The sequence below is a fragment of the Lithobates pipiens genome, unplaced genomic scaffold (assembly GCF_037356315.1).
Source record: "Lithobates pipiens isolate NorthernLeopardFrog02 unplaced genomic scaffold, aLitPip1_a1.2 Scaffold_27, whole genome shotgun sequence".
NCBI lineage: Eukaryota > Metazoa > Chordata > Amphibia > Anura > Ranidae > Lithobates > Lithobates pipiens.
Window position 1 is genome coordinate 21955179 of NW_027507788.1, and position 14031 is coordinate 21969209.

Consider the following 14031-nt stretch of genomic DNA (forward strand, 5'->3'; position numbering starts at 1 on the left):
CAGCAGCTACGGTGTTTGTAGCTGTTGACTTTTAAAAAGAAAAAATATTTTTTGCAGCTGGAACACCGCTTTAAGAATAGATATCTATATATAGTAGTAAGAGTATTTAGGAAATATTGACGGTTGAACCAAAATGAAAAAAAAATTGTAAAGTTTACTTTAAATGATCAGTCAAGCCAAAATGCATATTTCCAACTATGTCATTACTTTCTGAGTTACCTATGTGGAACAAGTAGGCAGATCCAAAGTTCTGGCACTCCAATGCTTGCTTGTTCCAAAGGGAAGTCAAAGGGTCATCATAACAGTGAGGCATCTAGCATACTCAGAAGGTGGTTTAACTATATCTTTCTGCATAATTCTTTCAGAACAAGTTTCTTTTAAATGTATAAGATACATACTGTACTTTATGGTGGTGTGTAATGCATACACAAATGGTCCTCAAATTATCATCCACGAGTCAGACACACCCCATTTTTGCCCTTTACCAACGCCAGCAATAAGAAGGAAAAGCTGCCTGCAGATTTCCTAATTACAGTGACACCAATAATGGGGCACTATTCCTTCCATTGACACTTATGATGGGGCACTATTATTTCCACTGACCCCAACGATGGAGCACAATTATTCCAATTGACATTAATGATGGGGTGCTGACTCCCACTGACACCAGTAATGGAGGATTTTTTCCCTAACTAACCAACAATCCTGGGGAATTTTTTCCCCACTTTCCCCTGGACCTGGGGCATTTTTTCACCCAATTACCAATAGCCAGGCTTTGGCCCCCCCAACAATATAAAACAAACACAGTGAAGTGAAGTGACAAGGTTAGGAGCCCCTGGCTTACGTAATCCATTTACTCTACAAACCATCAACAAGGCAAACATGATGGGTTTTTCAACAGATGCAACAGATTCCGGCGGAATGTGTCCGATCGGAGCGTTTTGTTCAGATATTCCGACTGTGTGTGGTCTGCATCGGACTATTTCCATCAGAATATCCGTCGGACCAAATTTTCCAACTTGCCGGAAATATTTTCCGACAAAATGCTCCGATCGGACATACTCCGATCATGTGTAGAGAATTCCGATCGGACAAAGTGCCACGCATGCTCAGATCAAATTCCTACATCAAAGCTATTGGATACTAGCCTGAACGTAGTCCCATCGTAACGAAATTACGTCATCACGTTCTGAAAGCTTTTCCGACAACTTTGTCCAACCGTGTGTATGCAACAGTTTCGGACAAGATCCGACGGACAAAATCCGACGGATTTGGTTGTCGGAATCTCCGACCGTGTGTACAAGGGCTTAGTGTGGTGGCCGAATTAAGTTTACATTTTTCAGGATGTTTTCCATTTACTTTATTTTCACCTGGTGCTCCTATCAATGGCACGCTTTCCCTCCTAGGGTGAGTCCCTGTACTGTATATAGGAAGGATCTGAATTATTACCCCAAGCTTCTCACTCCAAATTTGAATTTTTGAAACACCTCCACTTTTCATTATCTCCTCTGGTGGCGCCTGTGCTGAAGAGTAGGCTTCGCTTTCACATTTTGTCCAACACCGCTGGTAGTGGTGACAGAGAATATGAGGATTTAAGTAGATCCCTGGTTGGCCACCATCAAGGGCCATGCTGGCCCAGGGAGCCTCCCTTTGTCTTCCTGAGACTGGAACAAGGCAGGATACCAAACACCTGTATTAAGGAGGCACTCTATCATCTCGAGTGTTACTCCTGACCTAAGGGCCAGTTCTTCAAATAAATGATTGTCCACATGGCCAGCCTTTTTAGATGCTTTACTGCTTATTGCTTTGGCTCCTTCAGTGCTCTCTGTCCTCCCCAGTGCTCTCTACCCCTCACACTCTCCGATCCCCAGTGCTCTCCAGCCCCGTGGTGCTCTCCAACCATGTCAAGTGCTCTTCTTTCTTCTATCATGTCTGCAGTCTCTGACCATCTCTTATATCATGTCCACACACTCTCTGACCATCTCCTGTACTATGTCTGCAGTCTTTGATCATCTCTTGTATCATGTCTGCCCTCTCTGACCATCTCCTCTATCATGTCCTCAGTCTCTGACCATCTCCTCTATCATGTCCTCAGTCTCTGACAATCTCCTCTATCATGTGCTCAGTCTCTTACCATCTCTTCTATCATGTCTGCAGTCTCTGACCATCTCTTGTATCATGTCCGCACACTCTCTGACCATCTCCTGTACTATGTCTGCAGTCTTTGATCATCTCTTGTATCATGTCTGCAGTCTTTGATCAGCTCTTGTATCATGACTGCAGTCTCTGACCATCTCTTGTATCATGTCTGCAGTCTCTGACCATCTCTTGTATCATGTCCTCAGTCTCTTACCATCTCCTGTATCATGCCCTCAGTATCTGACCATCTCATGTATCATTTCTGCATTGTGAAAATGGATGAGGATGACTCTGGGTGGGGATGACAGTTACATTGTGGAGAGCCTCTTCACTATGTAAATATCATCCCCTCGGCTCCTGACAAGCACGTGCTATTTGTTTTTGAATATTAATATTCCTAAAACCACAGTTGGGTTTTAGGGCTAATTTTACTGAATTATGGTCTTAGGGCCAGTCTAGCTGGATTGCACTGAATTCTCCTTGGCCGCAGGTGTCGCTGTCACCGTCAAAAAGTGTGAGAACGCAGTTGAGCTGGGTGTATTGAATGCCATTCTTTCTCTCTGCACCAGCCCAGTGGGAGTGTTCTCCTCCTGTGCATTCTGAGAGATGGTATTTGAGGTACTGGGATCACATGCTTTGGGGGTTCCAGTCCAGAAGATATTTTCTGTCTGTTTGGTCCCGGTCCTCCTGACCAGACCTCATGACCCTCCTGGCCTGGGGTGCGGATCCATGCAATTCCAAGCCTCGGAGCTGGATAGCCCGAGGCGAAGCAACTGCAGAGACAGGCCTGAATGGATATGGGGCCATAATGATTCAAAGGTGGTCCGGTGCCGTCTCATCTAACGAGAGGCCCAGCAACTGGAGAAGCATCCACGGGTGGACTCTTTGGGAGAAGGCCATGCACAAGGCTGGCTTCTCTGAAGGAGCCTGGAGGCTCAGTTGAAGGACACTTTGTGTATCTATATTGATACGGTATTGCCGGACTGGCTGAGAGATACTGGTACCGTATGATAGTTCTCTAAATTTGTCTACGTCCCTCAGTTACATCAAAGTCTGTGGCAGAGACATTCTTTCTCAAATGTTCTACATCCAAGTCTGTGGCAGAGACTTTGCTTTACTTAAAACCCTACCGGCTGCTAGGCCTAGTGAGAGGAGGTCTATCCGGTGGTTGTGAGAATCCAGCTGTGAAACGGTAATTCTCTTTATTTCTTCTATAAGGGACTTCCTATTTCTGTAGTCCAAAGGGACCTGAACTTTCTTCCTAACCCTCTACCCTTCATTAAGAGACTGTGTTATCTTCTAAATAAATAACCCAAAAGAAGATGCAGTGTCAGTTTCTGCATTTCTTTGGCCATCTACCACGGGAACCCCTAGACGGAGGCGAGGTCAAGAAGGTAACGGTAAGCCCAATAAAAAACAGCAGCTCCTTCGGGGGTCAGTGCTACACTATATACTACAGTCACTTGCAAGGGAGATCATGCTGTAGGAGCATCAACAACTGGTCACCAGGGAAAAAATGGAGACCAGCCTACCATGCACCCTCTCCTGCCCATGACTGCACTGAACCATGGGTACCTGTTCTGTATCTCCCTTGTCCCTGTCCATCACTCAGTGGGATCTGCACAGGAGATATGACCTATGGTGGGAGCTACTGGGAAATAACCTATCACTTCTAAATGCAGAAGGTGGACTTCGGTGATAGTGGTAAGCAGGGAGCAGAAGACCTGAGCCAGAGGTGGTGGAACTGAGTTCCCCCTAGTCCCCGCTGAAAAAAAGCCCTGCATCTTATCAGTACATGTACACTAAGCAATTTATAGTAGTTTCTAGGCCGTTGAGTTTAAAAGCATTTTTGGAAAGCAAAAAAATGCCTTCAGGACATGTTCTGAGGCATTTGAAACGCCAAATGCCTGTAACAGCTTGTAGATGCGTGTAAAGCAGTAACTCACATTTAACCACGTTTCGTTAATAGACTTTTAAAAATTTTTGACCATTTAAAAAAAAAAAAAAGACGCTTCTAAACCCAAACGTGGCTAAACGTAGCATGTAAATGCGGCAAAATGGATGTTTTTAAACGTCGGTTACTGTCTGTCAAGTTCAATCGTTCAGGAGAGGTTGTAAAACGTCCCCTGTTCATTAAGCCTTAACCACTCAAAGACCCCCTCACGCCGATGTACATCGGCAGAATGGCATGGCTGGGCACAAGCACGTATCTGTGCATTGCTTTTTAAGTGCCCAGCCGATGGGTCGGGAGCGTGCCGCCGGAGGCGCGTTCCCGACCTGGTCCTGTCCTCCATGACCGTGGCCGCGGGACCAGCAGACCCGATCGCCACTGGTGTCCCGCGATCGGGTCACAGAGCTGAAGAACGAGGAGAGGTCTGTGTAAACAAACCTCTCTCCGTGCTTCCCTGTGTGGCTGTCACCGATGGTCTCTTCCCTTTTATAAGGAAGGACGATCAGTGACGTCACATGCCAGGCCACGCCCCTACAATAAAAAAAAACACATAACGTCATACATAACGCCTACACTGCCCCCTAGTGGTTAACTCCTTCACTGCCAGTGTCCTTTACACAGGAATCAGTGCATTTAAATAGCACTGATTGCTGTATAAATGACAATGGTTCCAAATATGTGTCAAAAATCTCCGATGTGTCTGCCATAATGTCACAATCACAATAAAAATTGCTGATCGCCGCCATTACTAGTAAAAAAAAAAAATTAATAAAAATGCTATAAAACTACCCCCTATTTTGTAAACGCTATAACTTTTGCGCAAACCAATCAATAATCGCTAATTGTGATTTTTTTTACCAAAAATCTGTAGAAGAATATGTATTGGCCTAAACTGAGGAAATTTTTTTTATATATATATTTTTTTGGGGGATATTTATTATAGCAAAAGTAAAAAATATTGAATTTTTTTCAAAATTGTCGCTCTATTTTTGTTTATAGCGCAAAAAATAAAAACCGCAGAGTTGATCAAATACCACCAAAAGAAAGCTCTATTTGTGGGAAAAAATAACGCCAATTTTGTTTGGGAGCCACGTTGCACGACCGTGCAATTGTCAGTTAAAGTAATGCAGTGCCGAATCGCAAAAAGGGGCTGGGTCATTTGGCTGCAAATTGGTCCTGGGCTTAAGGGGTTAATCTCCGTTTACTAGCAGCAGTGTACAAGAAGCCTAAAGGTGAAAAAGAGAAGTTCATTGTTACGGTTTCCATACACTTTAACTTCAGCAGCACGGAATGATTTTTATAATACTCTCTAAAGATAAGCAGCAGTTATAGGAGTTACTGCTGACAGGATGACATTTCTGCTACATGTTTCATGAGTGTTGAAATATTATTTTGTAATTCTGATGTACTTTTCCCTTGCCCTGCCTATCTTTATCTGTTACTAGATAGATGTTATTATTGCAACTCTTTTTAGACAAAGAAAGCCTGTGGTGACAGGCAGCTATCCCTGATATCATTCTGAAAATTCTACTTCCCCTGGCTGTTCTACTTATCAAGGCCTGCTATACTTTCTAATTCAATAACCAAAACCAGTGTTCTAGAGCAAAGCTAGATCTTTCTGAGTCAATGGACCTGAAAAGTTTTTAAGCTTTTCCATCAGTATGGAAGCTAGGCATACATAGGTTGCAAATAGGGTTGCCACCAGTCCAGGATTCGGGTCCGGGTTTGGAATCATGCGTCCGGGTTTCAGACTGCACATTATTTAGATTGGACTATGGCTTCCCAGCATGGTTGCTGGCTGCAGTTGTCTAAACTAAGAGTGTCTGTTACACTCTTTCACACTGCCCAAAGACAGTAATAACAAACCCCCCCCAACACACACACACACAGATGGGAGAGGAGAGAGGGCACTTCTTTCACCTACTCCTACCCCTCTGCTTCTACACACACTCCAATCCTCGGTGCTGTGCCTCAGAAAAGGAAAGTTGGGGCTGGAAATTTGAAGTCCAGCAACCTCAGATACATCTGGATGAGAGACAGGGCCGGACTTGGGCTTGATTGGCTCGGGCCCATGGGCCCCGCCGAATAGGGAGCCCCGCGGGCCCCGCTGATATACATAGCCAAGTGTGCTCGGCTCGGCTCACAGTCCCGCCCAGTCCCGCCCTATGATGGACATAACACAGGGACTGGGTTTGACTGTGAGCCGAGCCGAGTACACTCGGCTACTCTCGGCTCTGCTCAGGACTGCGAGAGGACCCGAGAGCCGCTGTAACAACATATTCGGCGACACAGCGCAGTTTGCTATGGAAGTGACATTTCGTCGCCGCCATCTTGCTACACCCCACACTCATCCACAGTAAGGATATACTAAGAAGGGGTAAAGCGGACATGTTCTTACACCCACCGGAGTTTTGTATTTTAGACGTATTTATAACATTAAAGTTAGTATATGGTGAAATACAGGACTTACAACTCCATCTGACTACTTACCTGTTGAATTTTAAAAGCAGCGAACTTCTGTCAGATTATCAAGCCTGTGAGATGAACAGGGCTGCCGCTGCTTTTAATATTCAAGATCTAAGTAGTCAGACGGAGTTCTAAGTTCTGTATTTCACTATATAAACTGACTTTACTGTTGTAAATACTTGTAAAATGAAAAACTCCGGTGGGTGTAACAACATGTCCGCTTTCCCCCTTCTTAGTGTATCCTTACTGTGGACCAGTGTGGGGTGTAACAAGATGGCGGCGACAGGACTTCACTTCCATAGCAAACTGCGATGGGTCGCCGAATATGTCGTTACACCGCCAAGAGGACCCGACAGCCGCGGAGATAGACAGGACTCTGTATCTCGGTGGCGCCATTTTCAAACTTCAAGACTGCAATGACAAGGCTGCAAATGACACTAATAAGGCTGAACTGATGGGCATTTAAAAAATGTTTTCCTTAAACTTCCCTCCTAAAAGTTTTTTCCTTAAAATTCCCTCCTAAACTTGGGGTGCGTGTTATGAGGTAGGGCCTGAAAGTGACTCAAGCCCAGGGGCCCCCACCACCCTAAGTCCTGCCCTGATGAGAGGTGCTGATTACCAAGGGGTGAGTGAGCTCACATCCATCCCTATCTGTGACTGAAGTCTCTCCCCTTCTCTCTCCTGTCTCTGAGTGAGTACACTAAGGCAAATCCAGGCTCTCAGAGCATCCCTTACATCAGAGTTCTCCTTGACACCAGAGGCCACAGTGTTTCCCCTTACATCAGAGTCTTCTCCCTACATCAGAGTTCTCAGTGTTTACCCTTAAATCAGGGTTCCTAGAGGATCCTTTATGTCAGAGTCCCCAGAGTTCTACTTTACATCAGAGTCTGCAGAGTCCCCCCTTACAGTGAAAGGGAACTCTGTGAGTTCAGATGTAAAGGGGAACTCTGTGGACTCTGATGTAAAGGGGGACTCTTGTTATTAACTTCATATGATTAGAAATATTATTTAATATATGTATAGTTTATACTATACAAAAATAATTGCTGTGTGCCACTAAAGTGTTCGGGTTTGACTTGAAGAAAAGGTGGCAACCCTAGTTGCAAAGAAGAAAAGACCAATGGGATGGCTTCCCAATCACCAACATAGCCCAGGAGGTGGGAGCTGGCAGTGACAGTTTGTTGAGTGAGCTAGGGACACGCAATGAGTGCGCTCTAGGCACAGAGTCCTGGACCTGCATGGACACATATTTTTTGCTACAAAATTACTTAGAACCCCCAAACATTGTATATATATATATTTAGCAGAGACCCTAGAGAATAAAATGGCGATTGTTGCAATTTTTTATGTCAAACTATATTTGCGCACCGGTCTTTCAAATGCAATTTTTTGAGAAAATATAAACAAAACAAAACAGTAAAGTAAGCCCAATTGTTTTGTATAATGTGAAAGATGACGTTACATGGAGTAAATAGATCCCTAACATGTCCTTCTTCAAAATTGCTCACACTCTTGGAATGGCGACAAACTACTGTACTTAAAAATCTCCATAGGCGACATTTAAAAAAAATGTAATGGTTACCTGTTTAGAGTTACGGAAACTATTGCTCTCACTCTAACGATCACAGTGATACCTCACATGTGTGATTTGAACACTGTTTACATTTGCGGGCATGGATTATGTATGCATTATCTTTGGAGTGCAAGCACGCAGGGACAGAGGTGCTTTACATATTTTTTTTTTTTTTCAGATTTATTTGATTTTTGTTTCTTTTTGGTTTTATACTGTCCTTTAAAAAAAAAAAAAGTCTGATCACCTCTATTGCTGCCACAAGTGACAGTAATAGGCAGGGACATGTACTCTTTATAAGGGATGTGGGGGTCTAAAAGACCCCAAACCCCTCCTCAGCACTCCAAAGTATTCAAAACACCAAAATCGTCATTTTTGAATACTTTCGATTTTTTTAAAGCGGCGTCGTCGGCTGCCGAGTAAACCGGAGGTGACGTTGTGATGTCGCTTCTGGGTTACTACATCGGAGACCCGATCGAAGCCAATTCTGATGGATATGCCGGCTGGCCGCTCAGGTTTCCTGGTGGGACAGGAGACCCGGGCGGAACGGCGGAAAGTGGAAAGAGAAGTGGTAAAAGGTCCCCTCCTGCTGCTCATGATAATGGCCAAGAGCTGCTTAGCCGCATCGGTTGTCACATGAAAGTTGACCGTCCGCTCTAAAAAACACTAACGGGATAATGCCTCTAGTTTCAGGCATCACTCCAATACAACTACTTCCTCAAAAGGACGTACATGTATGTGATTTGGCCGCAAGTGGTTAACTAAGTGCAAAAAAACTGCATAAGCCAGTGAGTGCGTAACTTCCTGTGCTCTCTGCCTTTGAAAATGTCAGGGCTGGACTCAGCCCTTCCTTTTCTGTGCTGGCCGCTCAGCTGTCAGCTACTTGCCCGCTCCTATCTCTCCACAGTAATTAACCTATCCTGCTCATCAGTCCTGCTTACTTAAGCCATCCAGCTCAGATGATCTCTGCCTTCGCCTTGGTTAACATCACAGAGACTATCTCCTGCGTTCCTGTTAAAGACTTGCTTGGCTGACATTCCTTCTGGCTCCAGATCCTGCTTGCTGCTCCACTACGATAATCTCTTGTTTCCTGGCTTTCTGGCTTGTACCGAACTTTGGCTATGTTTTGACTACATTTGTTCTATTTACTTTTATTATTAAAAAAGTGTGATTTAACTGTACTTCTGTCTCGGCCTGATTCATGGTTTCTGACAGTAGGTGAAGGCCAAGAATTCAGAAGATGCAGTCAATCCACTTGTTGGTAATATATTTTCCAGATTTGATGGGCAGGATCACTGCATGGATCAGTTTGCCATGGCGTTACAAATGCTCCTGAGTCACACTGCTCACCTGGAATCTCCCACTGTTGCTGCTCCGGCACAACCTGTGTTGCAGGTCATCCCTGCTGCAGCTATTACCTCTATAAGAGGTATTTCTGGTTCCGCACCGATCCCCCAGCAATTTTGGGGTGATCCAGTTCAATGCAGAGGGTTTCTCATCCAGACTGAGATGCTGCCTCAAGCATTTTCCACGGACAGAAGCAAAGTAGGTTTAATCATATCTTTGCTTTCTGAGAGATCCTTGGCCTGGGCAAATCCTCTATGGGAGACACAAAAACCTGTTGTCTTGAGTTACCCTGAGGTTATGGCTTCTTTTAAAAGGGTATTTGATGTTCCCGCATGCTCCGCTTCTGCTGCCAAGTGCTTCATGTCCATCAGAGTACAAGAACTGTTGCTGATTACGCTATTGAATTCTGTACTCTGGCAGCAGAGGTTGCTTGGAACAATGAGGCCCTCGTGGCTGCTTTTTCTCATGGTCTCCCTGCAGGGGCGTAGATAAGGGAGGGTCAGGGGTGTTAAAACCCCCCCAGAGAATCCTGGCAAAATGCCCAGAGGGTGTCCCTGCTGTTTAGCCTCAGCATCAGCACAGTAGAAGCAATCAGAGTTTCGGAGTGTAGCAGCCAGCCCCCCCCCCTTCTATTGTGCCCCATACCCTCAGTTTAATAATTGGTCCCCCTGAAAAGCATGAAATGACTGTAATTGACAGTGCACATTTGAGGGAACTCCTAGACTCCTCCTTGAGGTATCATATGACACAGCCAAAGGGAGACTGGGGATGCAGAAGTTTTCCTACTTCTGTGCCATGCTGAATCTGTGGTCTGGCAAGTGGGGAGGTAAAGATGTTCTGTTTTAGGAATGAGGAAGTAAGAATTCCAGTCTGGGGGAGTTTCTTTTGGTGGGGGTGGGTTTGCTTTTTGAGAAGGGGGGGAGTTTCTTGTAGAGAAGTTTACAGGGGGTAGTAATGGCAGGGATTTGCTACTGGGAGGGAGTTTGATTGGATGAAGTGAGATTTTCGTCATAATTAGAAATCTTTGCTGGGGAGAGGGTATTGACTGAGGGAGATATTTTTGCTTTGGTGGATCGGTTTATAGACGAGAGGGTTTAATTTTTGAGGGTATATTTGAGGGAGGAGATATTTTAAAGTGGGAATCTTTGCTTGAGGAGAGAGGGTTCTTAAGAGGGAGAGGGGATTTTTTTTCCTTTTAAAAGAGATATTTTTTAAATTATACTTACCTATGTGGATGGAGCATCGATCCAATGTTGCATCTGTCCCCAGCTGCTTCTAAGCCCAACAACAGAGCGATCAAAGGCCGCTGATTACTCAGTTCTCAGCCTTCAGTGAGCAAAGAGTGGTGACTGTCAGTCCCTGGCTCTGCCCCCCCAGCTCACTGGAATGCCAGGTTGCGGAGGGGGCAGGAGTGGCTGGCTCAGGGTCTCTGATGCTCACTGAGAGGCTGAGCGAGCTGCTGGTCCAGGCATCTGGGTGAATTCGGACTTTAAAGTTAGAATCTTTCCACAGCCTAGTCCTGCTGAGCGATGTCAGCTGACAGCAGGCTATAGCTGGCTGTCGGCTAAAAATGGGTCATAAAAGTGCAGAACAAACTGTGCTCCTCACCAAAAGAAGTACAACCAAGTGGTATGCCATCCCTTCAGAGCACATGCACCAGTGAGACATCACCGGCTGCTTTCCATGTGAATATCTCCTAAATACCACAAGTATAGGAGATATTCACTATACCTACAGATAGGTGTTATTATAGGCTTACTTGTAGGTACAAGTTCAAAAGCTGGGTTTGCTACGGTTTAAGCCCTTGTACACACGGTCGGACATTCCGACAACCAAATCCGTTGGATTTTGTCCGAAACTGTTGCATACACACGGTCGGACAAAGTTGGCGGAAAATCCGATCGTTCAGAATGTGATGACGTTATTTCGTTACGACGGGACTATGTTCAGGCTAGTAGCCCATAGCTTTGGTGTAGGAATTTGATCTGAGCATGCGTGGCACTTTGTCCGATCGGAATTCTCTACACATGATCGGACAAGGTCCGATCGGATCATGTTGTCAGAAAACTTTACCGACAAGTTGGAAAACTTGGTCCGCCGGATACTCCGACGGAAATAGTCCGATGAAGACCACACACAGTCGGATTATCCGACAAAATGGTCCGATCGGACACATTCCGTCGGAATCTCCGACCGTGTGTACAAGGGCTTGGACTGAATAAAAGCCAACCATATTGACCAGGTGCAAAGGGCACCATCCTGTGGTAGGCAGTGCACAATATTTTTTATTTTTTCATCTCTTAAAACATTTCATAAGATTTCTTAGGACACTAAGGTTTAAATAAATCACTGAATTTACTACCCATCACAATATGTTGCCCCTTGCACCTGCTCAACTTGCACAGTAAGGTTAGCTAAAACCCAGTTTTGGGTCTCATTCATATATCCTACATGACCATGGTGCAGCACGTATACTGCAAATACCTGCACCCGGGATCAGATGTTCTAATCTCTGCTCAGCCTGTACACCTGAGTGATTGGCTGAAAAGAGCCAAGGCTGGCTGCTGCTGTAACATGTATTGACCTGCATCTGCACATCCAGTGGTTACCTGCAGGTATGGATAAATTTTTGCCCTTGGATAAAATCTCTCTGCATCCAGTGTCACAAATGTGTCCCTAACAGCATGTAACCACTGTGACCCAATGGTTTAATCGATGTGGGGAGTAATGTAGGTGATACCGAATGTGCTGCAGGAGTGTCGGCAAGGGATGGAGCTCATCCCAGCTCCTGTAGTCACTGAAGGGAAGAGAGAAAAAAAAAAACCCTGGTGCCACACATCCACGGAGTCCTATGGTAATGTAGTAGTGTTGGGAGAGACCTCAGCCTGGGTTCCCGACAGACCAAACCACAATGTGTTTTGCTTTCTCCCCTGGAGCTTAAACATGGGGACCACTGGATGTGCAGATACATGTTAAAGTGGTTGTAAACTCTCCCCCATAACTTTGTCCCATGTAAATCAGCATAAAACACCCTAATGAACACTGCTTGTGGATATCTCCTTACTTGCATAGTATTGTTGTAATCCTTTTTGTTCTTTAGAATTACGTCACTGAGCATGCCCATATCTCCATGATTTAAGGCACACTCTGTGTGCTTGTCTATCTATTATCAGGATTTCCTACGGCACAACACTGAAATTCCACAAGACTGCAGAATCACTCAGAGCTTCCTACTACTCCCCAAGTGACCATGTGACATCACATGGAGTGGAAAAAAAGGCATCGGACAGCATTACTGCAGTCTTATCAGCTGAAGCTGATAAGACTGACATAGGCAAACACTAGATAATCGGTACAAGTAAATACTATGAAATAAAACAAGTCAGCTATGAGCAGGAAAGCAGGGTTGCCATAGAAACATTTTGGATTGAGAAGGAGGCTTGGTTAACAGTACAGGAAGTGCTCAATATAAGGGCGGAAATACACTCTACTGTGGACTCAGAAAACAATACTTAAGATGGCGCTGCCTTACCCCTGGAAACAAGTTTTTTAAAGTTTCTTTAAACTGTAAGTAATATGGGATTTTTGTCTGGATTACAGTGGCTAGAGTTTGATAATGTTCTTATTATAATGGACTAAATGAAAAGAAGCATCAGAGTGGGAGAGTTTACTTTCTCTTTAACACCAGTGGCTCTTTTCAGCCCATCACTCATTGCTCATTGCACAATTGACCTTCAACATGGTGCCATACCCCCTCATGGCCGGGTTTACCCTTTGTTGGTCTTGGAAGATAAGGTCATGGAGGAGTATGTTGCAGACACACTTTCCTCGAGGTTTCATCTGCAAATCCTTATCTCCTGATGGTGCTGGTTTCTTCTTTGTGAAGAAGAAGAGTGGTGAACTGAGACCTTGTATTTATTATAGGGATCTTAATTGTTTCACAATTAAGAATGCCTATCCGATTGATTACGGAGTTATTTGACCGCCTCAAGGGAGCAATGATTAACACAAAGCTTGATTTGAGAGGGGCATACAATCTCGTGAGGATTAAGGAGGAGGCCGAGTGGATAACTGCTTTTATTACCAGAACAGGCCATTATAAGTACCTCGTAATGTCTTTTGGCCTTTGTAATGCTCTGGCAGTTTTCCACCTTCGCAGCTGCCTGTTACGTTACGGCCTCCTACAACCCATACCCAATGGAGAGAGGCCCTGGACCCACCTGTCTATGGATGTATTTGTGGAGTCAACACAGTTCCGCTTATGGTGGTTGAACGGTTCTTGAAAATGTCTTATTGTATTCCACTTAAGAAGTTGCCCACTTCTAAGGAACTGGCTTCCATTTTTGCTCGGGAGATCTTTCGCTTACATGGGCTACCCAAGGAGATTGTCTCGAACAGGGGCAGTCAGTTTGTGTCAGGTTCTGTCAAGCTTTTTCTGCACAGTTGAGAATTCAGCTTGCTTTCTCCTCTGCGTATCACCCACAGTCTAATGGGGCCACAGAATGAGCCAATCAGTCCTTGGAGCAATGCCGACGTTGCTATATTTCTGACCATCATA